Source organism: Stegostoma tigrinum, chromosome 3, assembly GCF_030684315.1.
Source record: "Stegostoma tigrinum isolate sSteTig4 chromosome 3, sSteTig4.hap1, whole genome shotgun sequence".
NCBI lineage: Eukaryota > Metazoa > Chordata > Chondrichthyes > Orectolobiformes > Stegostomatidae > Stegostoma > Stegostoma tigrinum.
In genome coordinates this window covers 95,450,596-95,469,394 of record NC_081356.1, presented here as the reverse complement: position 1 = coordinate 95,469,394, position 18,799 = coordinate 95,450,596, and the positions used below count along the sequence as shown (strand labels likewise).

The window sequence follows — 18,799 nt, the reverse complement described above, 5'->3', positions numbered from 1 at the left end:
CACAACCAGCCCAGCTCTTCCCCCCCACCCACTGCATCCCAAAACCAGTCCAACCTGTCTCTGCCTCCCTAACCGGTTCTTCCTCTCACCCATCCCTTCCTCCCACCCCAAGCCGCACCCCCAGCTACCTACTAACCTCATCCCACCTCCTTGACCTGTCCGTCTTCCCTGGACTGACCTATCCCCTCCCTACCTCCCCACCTACACCTTCTCCACCTATCTTCTTTACTCTCCATCTTCGGTCCGCCTCCCCCTCTCTCCCTATTTATTCCAGTTCCCTCCCCCCATCCCCCTCTCTGATGAAGGGTCTAGGCCCGAAACGTCAGCTTTTGTGCTCCTGAGATGCTGCTTGGCCTGCTGTGTTCATCCAGCCTCACATTTTATTATCTTGGCTTAATCTTGTCCCTTGTTTGTATGTTCTGATTTGGTCACTGGTCAGGAATGGGAAGCTGCAACTGACGCAGGTAAGAGGACTCCCAATGTAAGAGCAATTGGGTCTCAGCCTCTGCAATTGTTCAATATGTTGCCATTCTATCAGCTTGTCCAGATGCTTGTAGTGTTAAGTTGCTGTAGGTCAGCCAACAGGATCACAGACAGATGAGGAACTGATGTTTTAACTTAAGGGAAGTGGTGGCATTGACATTGACCCCCTGTAAAATCTAACACTTTGACTCTTGATTGGGTGAAAACAAGGAGCAATTGGTGCTGCACCAATAAAATCTTCCTGTTTAGAGGTCTGTTTTCAATACACAGTTTTGATCCGATTGCAAATCCCCTGATTTGAAGTTGCCTGGAGGTGCCTAACAAAAGAAAACACCTGACAGGTTTTGCACTCGAGGGCTGTTTGTCTATAATTTTCATGGAACAATACACATGGGCTGAAGGTGTGTTGTGGGCTGGGTGACACACAGGATTCATGAGCCAAACTGAGTGGATGCATAGATTCTCATACAAGGCACTGATCCCCAACAAAATGCCCTTTCATCCTTCATTTCCTTCATCCTGGTGTGTCCTAACATGTTCTTATAAGGCAGCATAGCACATAATCTCTGGAATAAATGTTGATCTATGAAATCTTGACAAAATGTCAGAGAAAGCCGTGTGTTATGTTAAAATCATTTTCAAATTTTCAACAGCAAGTGAACAGTAAAAGGCAATGTTCATTTCAGTAGCATTCAAAATGCTTGGTAAAGCATCTTTACTCCAATTAGTTGGTTGTTGTTGATAGAATGTGTTAGATCAAATGTTAGCCACCAAATTACAGTGTGTGCTAGTTTATAAGCATTAACTAGCTATTTGAGTAGTGATCAGCCCCTTATAAAACTCCGTGTGAATGTTGTAAGTGCAAGCTTTAATTCCTTTCTTGCAAAAGGTCTAATGGTGGAGTAGTACGGTCCCTATGTCCAAACCAGAGGGGCCAGGTTTAAGTCCAACCTGCCTCCTGAGTGGCATCACCAAAAATATCTGAGTGATTTGATTAAAAGGAGAAAATAAAATTAATTCCTCTATCAAAATGGTGTCCAATGCTAATTGCAGACTATTTCAGTTTATGACCCAATTTTTGTCACCTGGCAGCTCCTTAGCATCTGAACCATTGAAAATTGTACCCCACAAACCTTCATACTGTTTTCCAAAGGAAGTCGCAGGTGAAACCAATAAAATCTAGTCAAAAGCCATGGATTGAGTGCTCAGTGGTGCAAAGGTAAGAAGTGGAATTACTTTATGGATGACTGGCTGCTCATGTAATTTGATTGATTGTTGGAGTATCCCTATTGATTTGTAAAATATGTTCACTGCTCAATTAATTTATTAATTCTGCAGTGCCTGTTGCTCCATTAATTTATTGATTTGTGAGTTGCTTGTTGGTTTCTGAATTGCTTGTGAATTTGCTACCCAATTAATTTGCTGGTGCCCACAGCATCATGAATTTATTAATTCACTGGCATCTGCTTCTTCATTAATTCATTGATTCATCGGTGTGCCCACTGGTTTATGAATTTATTAATTCACTGCTGCTTTGTATCCATTAACTTGTTGGTGCCCACTATACTAATGTGTTACTGCACTAATTTGTTCACTGTTGTTTAATTTATGAATTCAGTCACTTACAGTGTTTTACAAATTCACAGCTGCCTGTTTATTTCTACTGCAATATTCATCAATATTGTTTCAGGACCATCAGAAAGCATGTAGTTTGTCTCTTAAAACTGCAAAGTATTATCAATGACAAAAACACATGTTCTGCATTATATTCTTCATCTCTTCTACTTGAAGTTATAAGTACAACTCCTTTTGTTTCCAGGCACATATTTTTGTATATCCTTTTGAGGACATTGAGATAGAGTTTTTGAAAAATAGAGGCTGTAGCTGCTTGTGCCCAATACTTTAGGAGATCAACTCTGCCAACATAAAATGAATGACTGAAAATATTCAGAGATAGCAGGAACTGCAGAAGCTGGAAAATCTGAGATAACAAGGTGTAGAGCTGGATGAACATAGCAGGCCAAGCAACATTTCTGAGAAAGGGTCGAGGTCCAAAACGTCACCCTTCCTGCTCCTCTGATGCTGCTTGGCTTGCTGTGTTCATCCAGATCTACACCTTGTTATGACTGAAAACATTTCTTTGGCTCTACACTATTTGAGTATTGCTGAGTTAAAAAAATAACACATTTTGTGAGACAAAATATGGTTTTGTTTCAGCAATGACTGAAAGTGACTGGACTTGATTTATTATTGTCATATGTACAGAGATACGGGGAAAGTGTTCTTTTGCAGACTCTAGAGGCAGATCATTTCATTAAAAAGTAGATCAGGTATCAGAACAGAATGCAGAATACAATGTTACTGGTGCAGGAAGGTACTGTGAGAGAGAGATCAACATTAACATTTGAGAGGTCCTTGAAAACTCTGATAACAGCAGGGAAGAAGCTGTTCATGAATCTGTTCTGTGTATTTAAACTTATTTATCTTCTGCCCATTGGAAGACAGTATAATCAGGGTGGGAAGGGTCTTTGATTATATTGGTTGCTTTCCTAAGACAGTGGCAAGTATACATGAAGTCAGTGGGTGGAAGGCTGGTTTGTGTGATGGAGTGGGCTGTGTTCACAACCCTGTGTAGTTTCTTGTGGTCTTTGGAAGAGTGGTTGCCATACCATGCTGTGATCCAGACAGGCGGCTTTCTGTGGTGCTTCTATGAAAATTGGTAAGAGTCTTTGCAAACATGCCAAATTTCCTTAGTCTCCTGAGGAAGTAGAGTCATTGTTGGCCTTTCTTAACCATTGCATCGACATTGGTGGACCAGGACAGATTGTTGGTGATCATCGCTACCGGGAACTTGATATTTTTGACCATCTCCACCTCTGCCCCATTGCAGACAGGGATATGCCCTCCACTCCACTTCCTGAAGTCAATGACCAGCTCCTTTGTTCTGTTGACATTGATGGAGAGATTGTTGTCTTTGCACTAAGTAGTGAAGGGGATGAGTTTAATATATACAGAATCTGTGATCTATTCAAAACCCTTTATCTACAAGATTGAATTTGCATTTACTTGATTAGTCTAATATTCAATGAAGCTGAGATTTATTTAACTCAGGAAATTTGGTGACCAAAGAAATTTGATTTAGCCAGGGAAGAGTTGCTGTTCTGCTCTTTGGCAGATCTCAGTGTGAACTAAAGGAAGAAGAAAAAGACTGTAAGTTCTGACAGCTGAAGTCTAGAAACATTAATTAGGCAAACAGGTAGGTGATTACATGGCACATTTTGAGGTTTATTGGCCTCTCTAAATGAGGGAATTTTTAAACTGGGACAAGCAATAGTATTGTGTTAAACTCTTATGTTAGCTAGTTAAACTACTTGATATAGCTACTATAATATTTGAATAAAGATTTATTTTCATTTGCTCGTGAAACATGGGCATCAGTGGCTAGGCCAGCATTTATTGCCATTCCTAATTGCTCAGAGGGCAGTTTAAGAATCAACCACATTGAAGTGGGTCTGGAGTCACATGTAGGCAAGACTAGGTAGGGATGACAGTTTCCTTCCCTAAAGGACTTTAGTGAACCAGATGGGTTTTTCCAACAATCAGCAATGGATACTCAGTTATGATTGGACTCTTAATTGCATATTTTTAAAAAGTGGGTTCAAATTCTACCATTTGCTAGGATTCAAACCCAGGTTCCCACAACATTATCTCGGTCTCCGGATTAATAGTCTACTGAAAATACCATTAGGCTCACAAAAGTATCCAAAGTAAAGGAGAAACCAACATTTACACCGTATGGGAGGAAGTTACAGATTGCTAAATAGACTTTGACAAATGTGCTGCCATGAAGAACGGATCAATTAATGATGACTGAAAGTTATCCACCAAGCTTAAAGTTTTAGACGAACACATTGACTTTGAGTTTTCAAGGCAATGCCTTGACCAGTGGTCCACAAAATGGCTGTCACCTGTTTTGTTGAGTTTAAACAGACACAGCATGTGTTCATGTTCTTTCTGTCTGCAAAGAACAATATCCTGAGTATTAAAGGATTATCAGACAGGTTCACAGTGTGGCATACTTGCATGTACTGGAAGCTATGTCCACTTAAATAGTACAAATATTGTTTTCCTCTTTTCTCTGTAAATTATCCTGATGAGTGCAAAATAAAATGCCTCAACAAAATATATCCTTTCTCAGCAATACTTGAATTCTATACTACCAAACAAATAAACAAAATAAGGCTAGTCTGAGATATGACAGAGCAGGTTGTCTGAATTGCAGAATATGTGAACTTGAAGACAGCAAGATTCCCCAAAGCAAAGAGATCAGGAGACATGAAATTAAAGTAGGAAGTGGTAGAGAAACTCAGCCTGGCAGTATCTGTTATGACAGACTCTGGCCCAAGACGTTCTTCTTTCCTGCAAGAAACCGGAAAAAGACAGGATTTATGTTGTTGGCAAAGGAAAAGAAAATGTGACTTGAATATATTTGAATGACCTTCCCACCCCACCAAAGAAGAAACAAAGACAAAAGAGGTGATGGTAGTAAAATAATGATATTGATGCAAAATAAATGTAAATGATAGTTGGGGATACTTGCTGAGAACAAACCCACTTAAACAAGACACTAGGTAGGGTATGCGGAAGTGATGTAATCAAAATGCAGGACAGTATTCATGTTCGAAGAGGAACTCAGTATTGAGTGTCTTGAGTGCTGTAAAGTGCCCAAGCAGAAAATGAGACACTATTCCTTCAGCATGTGTTGGGCTTTACTGGAACAGCACAACAGGCCTAGGTGGGAAATGTTAGCATGGGAGAAAGGATATGTTGAAATGTTGAGCAACTGCAAGGTTGGGGTAATTCTTACAGTCAGAGCAGAGATGTTCTGCAAAACAATCACCCTGTCTGGTTTTGGTCAAGCCTGTGCAGAGGGGATACAGTGTCAGCAGTGAATTTGGTAGGCTAAATTGAAAGAGCATATGGGCTGATGAGTGGCAGGTGGAGTTTATTTTAGAGAAATGGAGGTGTTGCATTTTGGTAGCCCAAATCAGGGCAGGACTTATAAAATAAATGACAGGGTCCTAGGGAGTATTGTCAAACAAAGAAACCTTGGTTTCATAATTCCTTGAAAGTGGAATTGCAGGTAGACCAGGCTTGGTACTCTTGCCTTTATTGGTCAGTGCATTGAGTATAGGAGTTGGGATATCATGTTTTGGCTGTACAGCACATCGGTTAGGCCGATTTTGGAATACTGCATTCAATTCTTGTCACCCTGCTATAGGAAAGATGTTGTTAAACTTGAAAGCTTTCAGAAAAGGTTTACAAGCAGAAAATTATCTCACCTGGGCTGAATTAAATCACATGTTTGATCTTGAGACTGATATAGTGCAACGAAATATATCTTGTTTTCAATAGGAATCTGTGAAGCATGGAAAAGATGGAAAAGATCTCAGTCAGATTGAAAATCAAGAATGAGAATCAAGAAAATTTTGAAGGCTAGATCAGTGCCTTATGCAGTCAGATCAAAGGTGGGGACAGAATTAGAAAGGATGATCAAAATGGGAGCCCTTGAAACCATAAATGTGACTAATTGAGTCAGGCCTTTCATACCAGGATAAAGCAAGCTAGATCAGTACATATCTGCAGTGAGTTTAAAGTCTTTACTTATCCGGTACTTTGTGCTGAGCAGTATCTTTTACCTTTAAAGCACCCACTTGCTGGACTAGCTGAAGGTCAGATTTTCAGTAGAATTGGTCTTCATCAAGCCCAGCTCCAGATGAATGTAGAGGAAAGAGTAGTGAGGAAAGATAAATGTAATTTTATTAAATCTTTAATCAAGTATTTAGGACATGTCAGTAATGACAAGTGACTTCAGAAATTACCTTCAAAAATAAAAGCCATAACTGAGGCTCTAGCATCTAAAAGTTTAAACCAATTATGCTTGTTTCTGGGCTTGCTAGGTTGCTATGGCATGTTTGTTCCAAATCTTGCAACCATTCTCAAGCTGTTGGACAATTTATTATGCCAAAGCATGGATTCAAATGGGAAGATCAATATGAAAAATACTTTACATGAGCCAAAGCGGCTTTATTTTAAGTCTGAAGTCCTAATCCATTATGACCTCATGTTTTCACTGCAAAGTTATTAATAGAATGTCACCATATGGAGTGGGACCAGTCATTTCGCATGTATTACCCAATGGTGAAGAGAAGGCAATAGCAGAAATTAACAATGCATAGATACAGAAAGAAGCCCTTGGAATCATTTTTCATATTAGATTATTCAACTGAAACAAAAACAGAAATTTCTGGAAAAGCTCAGGAGGCCTGACAGCATCTGTGGAGAGAAATCATGGATAAGGTTTCAAGTTGATTGACCCTTCATCAGAACCAATATGGTTCCTCCAGCTATACCTGTGCAGCCCAATTAGCCAGCCACAGAGTATTGACCACTATTTGGACTGCAAACAGGGATATCTTCTCTAGTAGTGGAAACTTATGCAGAGGTGGGCATGGTTTCTACAACCACAAATATATGATTAATTATTGGCAATCCAATTTACATGGGTAAGTTGGCAGGAGAACACAAGGACTACACCTTCCAGGATGCGGAGGCATCCATATCCTGCTATATAGCACTTGTTATTCCACTGCAACAGTCAATTAACCAGGCATTGGATACCACTACTAACCAGTGGCTGCAATGCCTTCTGCCTCATGTCTCAAGTGGATCCATTCTCCCAGGGACCAGCCCATCACCCACAGAAAAGAGTTCCTTGGATTCCCCCCCCCCCCCCCCCCCCCCCACATCGTGGGGAAGTATGAGATGGACCATTGATTGCTTTTCTCCTGGCTCCCCACAAGCAGCGCACACAATAATATCTCACTGCATTCTATGAGGTTGCCCATTGAGTTTCGCACACCTGCAGCTCCACACATGGGTGAGAGAGAAATACCTTTGGCTCAATAGTTTGTTTACCATCCTATGTCATGTTACTGATCATAAGAAAACAAATTAATGTTTAAAGCTTCTTTCACAAGCAATGCTATGTCAGTAGTTTTAACATTTCATAAACCCTCACATTTTGTCATTCATGTGGTTATCCTGTCTCTGCTGTGGCTGTAAATGTTACATGGTAACCTGCAGTATAACTTCTTGGTGCAACAAATCAAAATGTCAGAGCAAGGATGACATTGCATGCAAATAGCATTGGCACACCCTAGGAGCCCCCCTACCATGTTTGCCTGCTGTTTGGCTGGCTGTGTGAAAATTCCCCAGCAGTGACAGTGACAAGGAGGTGTGACTGAGACAGTCCACAGTACAAAATGGCCAGGGCTAGCCCCACAGCAGTCTGTGCTGACCAACTTACCATGTGTTGGAGGACAATGTTGCTTCCGCGTGAAGGATCAGCGAGTAGCTGCTGATGCAGCCCCCTTCCTCCCCCTCATGTCAGTTTAGTTACCCCCCACCTTTAGCCTCCCTCAATATGAGTCCCTTCACAACTATTCCCTTTAAAATTGCATGATCTGTGTGCTTCAGAACCAGCTTGACAATGAGTCTTCCTCTGAGTGGCTTTTGGCCTCAGTGTTAATGTGTTGCTGAGCCCCTCAATGTCATGCTGTCCTTTCTTGGTGCCCGTTCTGTTCATTCCACAGCCTTCAGTCTCCCCCAGGTCATCTCCCAACCCGTGTACAAGTGGTTAAACTCAACACAGCCCCCACTTGTAGAGTCATTGAGTCACACAGCACAGAAACAGACCCTTCGATCTAACACATCATGCCAACCAGGTATCCCAAACTAAACTAGCTCCATTTGTCTGTGTTTGGCCCATAACCCTCTAAACCTTCCTATTCACGTACCTGTCAAATGTCTTTTACATAGTGTAATTGTACTTGTCCCTACTGCTTTCCCTGGCAGTTTATTCCACACACGCGCTGCCTCTTGCCACAGCACATGTCATTCAGAGCTGGTAAGCTTCTACCCTATGCACACATATTTAGGTGCAGAACAACAAGGAAACCTAACAAAACTTAGGATGTGGTAAAGATATTTGTGCAGCAGCTGATTTTTTAATGACAATCTGATAATCGCATGGTCACCATTACTGACACTTCTTTTTAATTCCAGATTTATTTAACCAATAGAATTTAAATTCTTCAGCTGCCGTGGTGGTGGCTGAATTCATGTCTCCAGATTTTTAGTCCAGTAATATAAACATAATTACTGCAAAAGTCAAACACCAATAGAAGTTTAAAAGTGATAATGGGAACTGCAGATGCTGGAGAATCCAAGACAACAAAATGTGAGGCTGGATGAACACAGCAGGCCCAGCAGCAACTCAGGAGCACAAAAGCTGACGTTTCGGGCCTAGACCCTTCATCAGAGAGGGGGATGGGGAGAGGGAACTGGAATAAATAGGGAGAGAGGGGGAGGCGGACCGAAGATGGAGAGAAAAGAAGATAGGTGGGGAGGAGAGTATAGGTGGGGAGGTAGGGAGGGGATAGGTCAGTCCAGGGAAGACGAACAGGTCAAGGAGGTGGGAAGAGGTTAGTAGGTAGGAGATGGAGGTGCGGCTTGGGGTGGGAGGAAGGGATGGGTGAGAGGAAGAACAGGTTAGGGAGGCAGAGACAGGTTGGACTGGTTTTGGGATGCAGTGGGTGGAGGGGAAGAGCTGGGCTGGTTGTGTGGTGCAGTGGGGGGAGGGGATGAACTGGGCTGGTTTTGGGATGCGGTGGGGGAAGGGGAGATTTTGAAGCTGGTGAAGTCCACATTGATACCATTGGGCTGCAGGGTTCCCAAGCGGAATATGAGTTGCTTTTCCTGCAACCTTCGGGTGGCATCATTGTGGCAGTGCAGGAGGCCCATGATGGACATGTCATCTAAAGAATGGGAGGGGGAGTGGAAATGGTTTGCGACTGGGAGGTGCAGTTGTTTATTGCGAACGGAGCAGAGGTGTTCTGCAAAGTGGTCCCCAAGCCTCCGCTTGTTTTCCCCAATGTACAGGAAGCCACACTGGGTACAGTGGATGCAGTATACCACATTGGCACATGTGCAGGTGAACCTCCGCTTAATATGGAAAGTCATCTTGGGTCCTGGGATAGGGGTGAGGGAGGAGGTGTGGGGGCAAGTGTAGCATTTCCTGCAGTTGCAGGGGAAGGTGCTGGGTGTGGTGGGGTTGGAGGGCAGTGTGGAGCAAACCATTTGCAAAGTCGCAAACCATTTCCACTCCCCCTCCCATTCTTTAGCAGTCGCAAACTATTTCCACTCCCCCTCCCATTCTTTAGATGACATGTCCATCATGGGCCTCCTGCAGTGCCACAATGATGCCACCCGAAGGTTGCAGGAACAGCAACTCATATTGCGCTTGGGAACCCTGCAGCCCAATGGTATCAATGTGGACTTCACCAGCTTCAAAATCTCCCCTTCCCCCACCGCATCCCAAAACCAGCCCAGTTCATCCCCTCCCCCCACTGCACCACACAACCAGCCCAGCTCTTCCCCTCCACCCACTGCATCCCAAAACCAGTCCAACCTGTCTCTGCCTCCCTAACCTGTTCTTCCTCTCACCCATCCCTTCCTCCCACCCCAAGCCGCACCTCCATCTCCTACTAACCTCTTCCCACCTCCTTGACCTGTTCATCCAGCCTCACATTTTTTTACCTTTTGAAGTTTAAAAGGACTGGTTTTGATGAACTGACAAAATTTCATTCATGTGAAAACTGCCATTGCATTGCCCTGCAGTACTTTGAGTATTGACAGAATTCTTGGTGTTCTGCTGAATGCTGACGTTGTTGGTACCAATCGTTGCTAAGGTAACGATGATGGAAAATATAAGGTATGATCTCACTCTGTCATTACCTACCTAATTTGAATGTGCCTACCGTAATTGAGCAGGCGTATCTGACACTCACTACTACTTCTGGCAGAAAATGTATTCAGCTTAAAAGTGGATAAGATCCAGAATTATGGCTCTTTGCTCAGATTTATAGCCTCCAATCCAACTATCACCACTAAAGTAGTAGCGAAGGAGAAAAAATCCTGTCCATTGTATTTCTGCACCATACAATGTGAAGGAGAAAATTATGGAAAAAGGAAAGCAGAATAAGAAATAGAATTATACACAGCAAGAAACAAAGGTGATAATAAAATTATTAGACGCATGAAGAAGCAGGGTAGTCCAAAAAAATTGGAAGATGCATAGAAAGACAAAGAAAACGAGACGACAATATTTTTAAAACTGAGAAGCAAAACATCAAAAAAAAGACTGTTTAAAAATTGTGGCCACAAGTTATGTGACATATTGATTTTCTTTTGGAAACATTGAAATTATTTTGCCACTAATAATATAAATGAATATAAATGCTGAGATGACTCAGAAAATTGGTACATCCTGTTGGAGCTGTTATTTGATTTACAGAAAATTTACAGATAATGGCCAGACCTTCAAAACATCCTATGAAATGGCATTGATACAGTGTTAACTAATGGTGAATGCTAAAACTTTAATTATATTCCTGTGGGGAAAAATAAAGTAAATACAACCATTTTGCATATTACTGGCATAACATTATCTCCCAAACATTAATTATACATTCATTGTTAGACTTCTGCTAGCTCAGCCTGTTTCTCGTGTTCATAGGCTGTCATTCCTAAAAACTGCATAATAAGTTACTGTGTGTTTAAAAACCATGTTCTGAATTGCAGTGAAAAAATGGTCATGAAAAAATCATGTTTTTTTTTGGAGGATGGAGGAACACTAATGTCCAAAATATGATTCAAAGGTAAGACAGATAATACTTTCTCTGCCATCCTCTTGGCCTTGATTTATCTGTCGTAATAACCGAATAATTTGATGAGATGCAATATAACCTTGGGGCAGATTTCTGACATTTTTGGTGTTTTTCTTTGAAAACCTGTGGTCCAATTTGATTATTTTACAATGTCGTTTCATAGGAGCTGAGTGGGATATTTTCAACTCATGCCAGAAACTATTGCAGAGCCAGAATATGCACTGAGTATGTCAGCAACAGAATTGGAACAAATTTGGTATTGGGTCCCTTTTTTGTCTCAACAATTTCACTCAATGAGACAACCCAGTGCAGTTTGCCAGTTGGAACCAGATAAAGTCTGTCTGAATCCATCGCTGAGCTAGTCTACAGGAAGACCAGGGGATAGAACTGAGGGAGATGAGTCTGAGCTGGCAGCTGCCTCAGAAATTTGCTTTTGAATCAGGTGAAGGATTTCTCCACAGAAATTACGTCTTTTAAAAAAGAATGTGGCCATAACTTGAGTTACCTCCCCAAATATCTATTTCAGGATTGGTAGCTTCAGATCTGGCACAACAAGATCGAGCTTGTATTAAACAGACTCCACTCATGGATTTTGCATTGAGATCCTATGTCAAGCATCAGTTTCCCGACTTGCCGGTGCAAAACACTTTAGGTGGCAACCTCCTGACACATCAAATGTATCTGCTTCCAGAATAACAGCTGACAATCAGTACTGTGTATGGATGGTTGTAAGCTGTGATTCTTCCCCAGATCAGTGCAATGTAAGCTGCTCCATCATTCAATAAGCTCATGCCTGATCTGTTCGTGTTTAGAATTCAACTTTGCCATCAATCTCTGTTAATCTTTGACTGCCTTGCCTCATTCTTTTGAACAATAGAGAAAATAAGCCCAGCATGTCTAAATTTTCTCATAAGTCGATAGACTGTCAGATGTTTAGGGCTAAGGAAGTCATTTGGACTATCGTGCCCATGCCAGCCATCAAAGATTTGACTTCACTAATTCCAATTTCTAGCTTTTGGCCCATACAGCTGGAGGCCATGCTAATGAAACTGAATATCGAAATCCTGCTTAAATGTTACGATGAATTTTCATTCAACCATCCTTACAGCAGTTAGTTCCAATATCAAATCATCTGGGTAAAAAGATTTCTCCTCCACTCTTCTCCTAACCTGGTTTCAGAGTTAGTAGGAACTGCAGATGCTGGAGATTCTGGGATAACAAGGTATAGAGCTGGATGAACACAGTAGGCCAAGCAGCATCATAGGAGCAGGAAAGTTGACATTTCTGGCCTATTCCTTCCCACACAATTCTTTCTGACAACTCCTCATCATCAGGGTTAAATTGACTGTTCTGTAATATGTTGGTCCACTCCTTCCCTTTCTTCTTTTTTTTTAAATAATTGGGCATTAGCAATCTTTCAGTTCACCGGAATCTCACCTGTGGCCTGAAGATTATTGTTGAGGCCCTTGACTTCTTCTCTTTTGCCTTTCATTACAACCTGACACATCTCATCATCTTTCCTCAGAGGACAACTTGCTTATTACAATCAATCTAGTAAACCAACTCTGAATCACTTCTGACATATTTATTTATTTCCTTAAATCAGGAGACCAAAATGCTAAATAGTGTTTGGGATGTGGACTCACTAATACGCTGTAAAACTGACTCACAACATTCTTACTTTCATTACTCTTGTAATAAAGACTAGCATCCCATTAGCTTTTCTGATAACATGCTATACCTGCTAACCTTTTGTGACTCATGCATAAGAATAACTAGATGTTTCTGTATCTTGGAATTCGGGTTATTCTCTACTAAAACTCTTTTGTTCTTCCTGCCATAGTGAACAACTTTACATTTCCCACATTATACCACAACTGCCAGATTTTCACCCACTCACTTAAACTATCTTCATTTGTCTGCATCCTTATTATGTCAGTTTCACAACGTAGTTTGCAAGTGGGGTCAGGGAGTATTTAAGCTATAATGGCAAGGGAATGGGAACCTAAGCAGGGAGACACAGGAAGGAGAAATTAAAAAAAACAAATAAAAGATAGATAGGTATGTTGCAAAAGTGGAAGGCAGAAAAAACAAGGCAAAAATTCAAACGTAGCTAAGTTGACTGACAAGGTCAAAAAGACTAGCCTAAAGGCTTTGCGTCACAATGCATGGAGTGTTGCAATAAGGAAGCTGGATTAAGAACAAATAGATATGAATGTTGTGATATAGTTACAATTACACATGACATGAACTGGGGGTTATCAACATGGGTAACTGAACATCTTCATTATTTCGGAAGGACACACCAAAAGGGAAAGGAGGTGGGTTAGCATTGCTAGTAAAGAAGTATGTCAATTCAATATGAGGAAGGAAATTGGCTGAATCAATCAGTAATTGGAACCTGTATGGGTGGAGATAAGAAACACCAAGGGTCATAACATGTAACTGGAAGTTGTCTATTGTCCCCCAAAGAATAGCTAAGACGCAAGGGAAGACAGTAAACAAGAAATTAGAGATACATGTAATATGCATACAACTGTAATCATGAGTGACATTAATTTTCATAAAAATTGGACAAACCAAACTTGCAATGGTATAGAGGAGAATTTCCTGGCATTTGTATATGATTTTTGTTTTGGACCAATGTGTTGAGGAAACAACTAGAGAATAGGTCATTCTGGACCAGGCCTTGCACAATGAGAAAGGATTAATTAACAATCATATTGTGCGTGATCCTTTGAGGAAGAAAAACTATAATATGATATAATTCTGTACTAAGACGGTGATTAAGTAGTCAAACCTGAAATGAAAGTTCTGAATCTAAATAAAGGGAACTATGAGGTTCTGAGACACAAGTTGGCAAGGCTAGATTGTTGATCCTTACTAAAGCGGTTGATGGAGGATTGCCATTGGTTCATATTTAAAAAACTTCTGCATGAATTGCAATAATATTCATTCCAGTTTGGCACAGAAATAAAAAAAATGGAAAGGTGGTTCAACCATGCTTAGAAGATAAATTTGGGATAGTACTCGATCTGAAGAGGAGGCCTGTAAAATTGCCAGAAGAAGCAAGCCTGAGAATTGTGAACGTTTTAGAATTCAGCAAAAAGAGAACAAAAAGTTTGATCTAGAGGACAAGCATAGCGTATGAGAATAAAATTGCAGGCAACATAGAAACTGACCATAAAAGCTTCTTTTACATGTGGAGAGTAAAATGGTTAGTGAAGACAAATGGAAGTTCCTTACAGTCAGAAGCTAAGAAAATGATGATGGGAAACAAAGTATTGGCAGAAACAATGAGCACTTCCTCTGTTTCTGTCTCCACAGAGGAGGGGACAAACAACATCTCAGAAACATGAGGGAGCCAAGGGACACATGAGAGGGTTGAATTGAAGGACATCAATATTAGTAGGAAATGAGGTAATTTTGAGGAGTTAAAGGCTGGCAATTCATCAGGGTCTGATTGCCAACATTTCAGGGTATTAAAGGAAGTGGCTCTTGAAATATTGGATGCATTGGTGGTCATCTTCCAAAGTTCTACAGAGTCTGAAGCAGTTCCTACAGACTGCAGAGTAACCCCACTATTTAGAAAGGGAGGGAGAGAAAAAACAGAATTACAGGCTGGTTAACTTGATATCAGCAATGTTGGATATGCGGAGTCTATTGTAAAAGATGTAATGATAAAACACTTGGAAAGTATCAACAGGGTTGAAAAAAGCCTGCATGGGCTTATGAAAGGCAAGTCATGCTTAACAATTCTAGTTGAGGTTTCCCTTGGGGCAGTAACAAGTAGAACAGATAAAGGAGAACCAGAGGATGTGGTATTTTTGAGTTTTCAGGTTTTTGATACGATCCCTCGTAACAGTTTTGCGAGCAAAGCAAAAGCATGTGGGATGGGGGCATGACATACTGGCATGGATTGAGAATTGATTGTTTCCTGTCTGTCAAAGAGTGGGAATAAATGAGCCTTTTTCTGGGTGGCAAGCAGTGACTAGCAGGGCACCACAATGACCAGTGCTTCGGCCCCAACTATTCACACTATATATAATGATGTAGGAACAAAATGCAACGTTTTCAAGTTTGATGATTATACAATGGATGGAATTTTAAGTTGTGAAGAGAAGGAGGCAAGGAGGCTTCAAAGTGAGTGTGACAATTTGAGTGAGTGGACAAATACATGACAGAAGCAGTACAACATGACAAAATGCGAAGTTATACAGTTTGGAAAGGCAGCAAGGAAGAGAATTATTTAAACGGTGATTTATTGGCAAGTGTAAATGTATAAATGGATCTGGGTCTCCTTTTACACTACTCAATGAAAGTAACAGGCAGGTGCAGCAAGCAATTAGGAAGGCAAATGGTATATTGGCCTTCATTGCAAGAGGATTTGAGATCAGTAGTTAGGACATATTACCACTGTTATACTGGGCTCACTGAGATGACACATGGTCTATTACATACAGTTTAGGTCTCGCTACCTATGAAAGGATATATTTGCTACAGAGAGAAGGCAATGAATATCATTAGGCTGGCAGTGGGAATAGTAGGACTGTTCTCTGAGGAGAGATTGCTTTGACTAGGCCTGTATTCACTAGAGTTTATGAGGATGAGAGGGGATCTGATTCAGAAATACAAAATTCCAACAAAACTGGACAAACTAGATGAGGGGAGGATGTTTTCAGTAGTTGAGAAGCATAGGACCAAGTGACACTGTCTCAGGATATGGGTAGACCACTTAAAACTAAGATGAGGAATCATTTCTTCACTCAAAGTGTAGTAAAAATGTGGCATTCTCTTCCTCAGAAGGCTATGGAGGCCAAGTCACTGAACATATTCAGAAAAGAGACAGATAAAGTATGACTTTTTAAAGGCAACAAGTGATATAGGGAGAACGCGAGAATCTAGCTATAAGATAGAGGATCAACCATGATCCTATTGAATGGTGGAACAGGCTTGAAGAGCTGAGTGTCCTATTCCTGATCCTGATTTCTGTGTTACTTTCCCACTTACATTTCCAAATTAATCCAGGATGCTTTCCATTCTCTCATCGAAATTGTAAAATGTTGAGGACCCAGCATAGACCACTGAGGAACCCCACTCATTACATCCTGCCAATATGAAAAACGACCCATTTAGGCATTGTGCTATTTTCTGCTTGTCAAGTTTTTATATATGGTAAGATGTTCATTAGTTTCTAAGTTGTGTAATAATCATGATGTAGAAACTTCTGAAATCAAAAAACAGCACATCAACATTCTCACCTTTATCCACAGCAAATGTTAGTTCTTCAAAGAATTATAGATTCGTTAAAAAGTATTACCATTTCATAAAACCACACACTGTGTGTTTTTTGTTTGCTTATTGGACATTGGCTAGGGCAGCATTATTGCCTATTCCTGAATACCCAAAGGGCAATTTAAGTCAAGCACATTGCTGTAGGTCTGCAATCACACATAAACCAGCCCAAGTAAGTATAGCAAATTTCCTATCTGACAATCAATACTGATCACCATTAAACTGTTATTATTTCCAATTCTTTTTCCATTGATTGCAAACTTCCCCATCTTTGAATCAAACCCATGTCTCCAGAACATTAACCTGAGGTTCTGGACTATTAGTCCAATGATATTACCATTACACAACCACCTGCATTTCCTGATTATTTTGTTTTTGTTCCCAGTTATAACCTCCTTAATGATCGATCCCAACACTTTGCCCATGGCAGATTTCAAGCTAACTGTTTTTTAGATTCTTGTTTTCTACCTCTCTCCCTTATTGATCAGAGGGATGATATTTGCTATTTTTCGGGTTAATGGGACCTTTCCAGAATCTAATGAATCTTGGAAACTTAAACTAATGGATCTACTACTTTTTCATTTTTTGTTCATGGGATGTACGCATCACTTGCTGTGCCAGCATTTATTTTCCAACCCTACCTCAGTAGGAACCTCCTTTAAAACCCTAGGATGAAATCTATCTGCAACAAAGACTTACCAAGCTGCAGCTCCTTCAGTTTGTTCAGTTTTGTGTCCCTAGTGATTATAACTTCACCAAGTTTCTCGCTTCCTTCAACATCTTGGTTTACAACTATTACCGAGATGTTACTGAGGGAATTTCCCTTTCTACAGTATTGTGGGTGTATATTTAACAAATTGACAGCAATAGTTCAAGAAGGAATTCACCAAGAGAAATATATAGTGGCCCATCCATGATCCCCTTATAAATTTGTAAAAATTTTTAATCTACTTTTGTGAAAAGAGCCAAAATATCTTTTCCATAAAACTGCCGTATCTTTATTACCTACTATTCTTTATTATTTATTTATTTATTACGTACTATTAACTCCTGAGAGTGTACTTGCAGTTGGTGACACTATGGAAGAGCCTGGGAAGGGTGTCTTTGTAATCAGTGTCACAGTAAGGCAGTCCGGGAGGGGATCCACATACCCAGTCTCACAGTAAATAAGCAGTCTGGGAATGGTATCCTGCTTATCGGGAAGAAACAAAGAATGCTACCACACAAAACCCAAGTGGTCTCTTCCTACTGCAGGAAGAGGTGCTGCAAGAGGCGGAGAGCTGATTGATAATGAGTAGGTAAGGTTCGGTAAATATTTATAACTTTTATAAGGTCCTTTTGTGGTTAACAATTTCTAAGGGCTATATTCTCTGGTAACAAAGAACTGGAAAGAAGAGCCTGAGAGAAATTGATATTATTTGATATAAGCATCTTCTAACAGGTTTAATTTAAAGAGCTAAGTCATGGCAGGAGAGCTCGAAGCAGTGGTGTTCTTCTCCTGTTCTATTTGGGAAACCGGGGACATTTCCAGCGCCCAGGTCAGCATGCACACAGGAATTGTCTCCACTGCAGCTCCTGAAAGCCCAGATTTCAGAGCTGGAGCAGTGGCTCAGGACATATTGGAGCATTAGTGAAGCTAAGAAAATCTTGATAGCACCTATGGAAAGGTAACCACACAGCAGGTTAAGAGCTCCATGGGAAGAAAGGAAATGGGGGACCAACAGGCAGAGTAAGATGTCTAGGCAGGCAGTGCAGGAATCCCCTGTAGCCATTCCCCAGAAAAACTGATATACCACTTTATAGACTGTTCAGAGGAATGGCCTCTCAGAGAAAAATAGCAACAGTCAAATTCCTTGCACCATAGTTGGTTCTGCTGCAATGGGAGCAGCAAAATGTGTGGAAATGCAATAGTCACAGGGGACTCAATTATAAGGGGATCAGTAAGCCATGCATAGTCAGGAAAGAGATCACTTCTGCAGTGACACACAGCCCAAGTGAGTATATAGTTTGGGGATTATGGAGCAGTGTAGGAATTTGTACAGAGGGGAAGAGGCGCATTTTGCTTGCTTTTTAGGGCCAAAGTGTGGTGATAATGTTGCTTTAAGATGTATTGAGTCTTGGTTTTATTTGAAGAAGCATTTTGAGACAGAGGTAGTGTGATATTTCTTCCAAGCCAAGAAACTAAAATAAAATACAGCTTGTGAAGCTCTAGGATCTTCTTTAAAAGTTAG

At 40.8% G+C, this 18,799-nt stretch overlaps 1 long non-coding RNA gene across 1 annotated transcript in view; it reads right to left on the bottom strand.

Moving 5' to 3' along the window:
- Positions 1–18,799, bottom strand: part of LOC125451127 (uncharacterized) — a 115,456-nt gene that overhangs the window by 71,706 nt on the left and 24,951 nt on the right. Inside the window, exons 2-3 of the long non-coding RNA XR_009445638.1 lie at positions 6,183–6,253; positions 5,826–5,902 (exon numbers count right to left, since the gene is read on the bottom strand). This is a non-coding gene — a long non-coding RNA (uncharacterized LOC125451127). The remainder of the gene's footprint in view (positions 1–5,825; positions 5,903–6,182; positions 6,254–18,799) is intronic.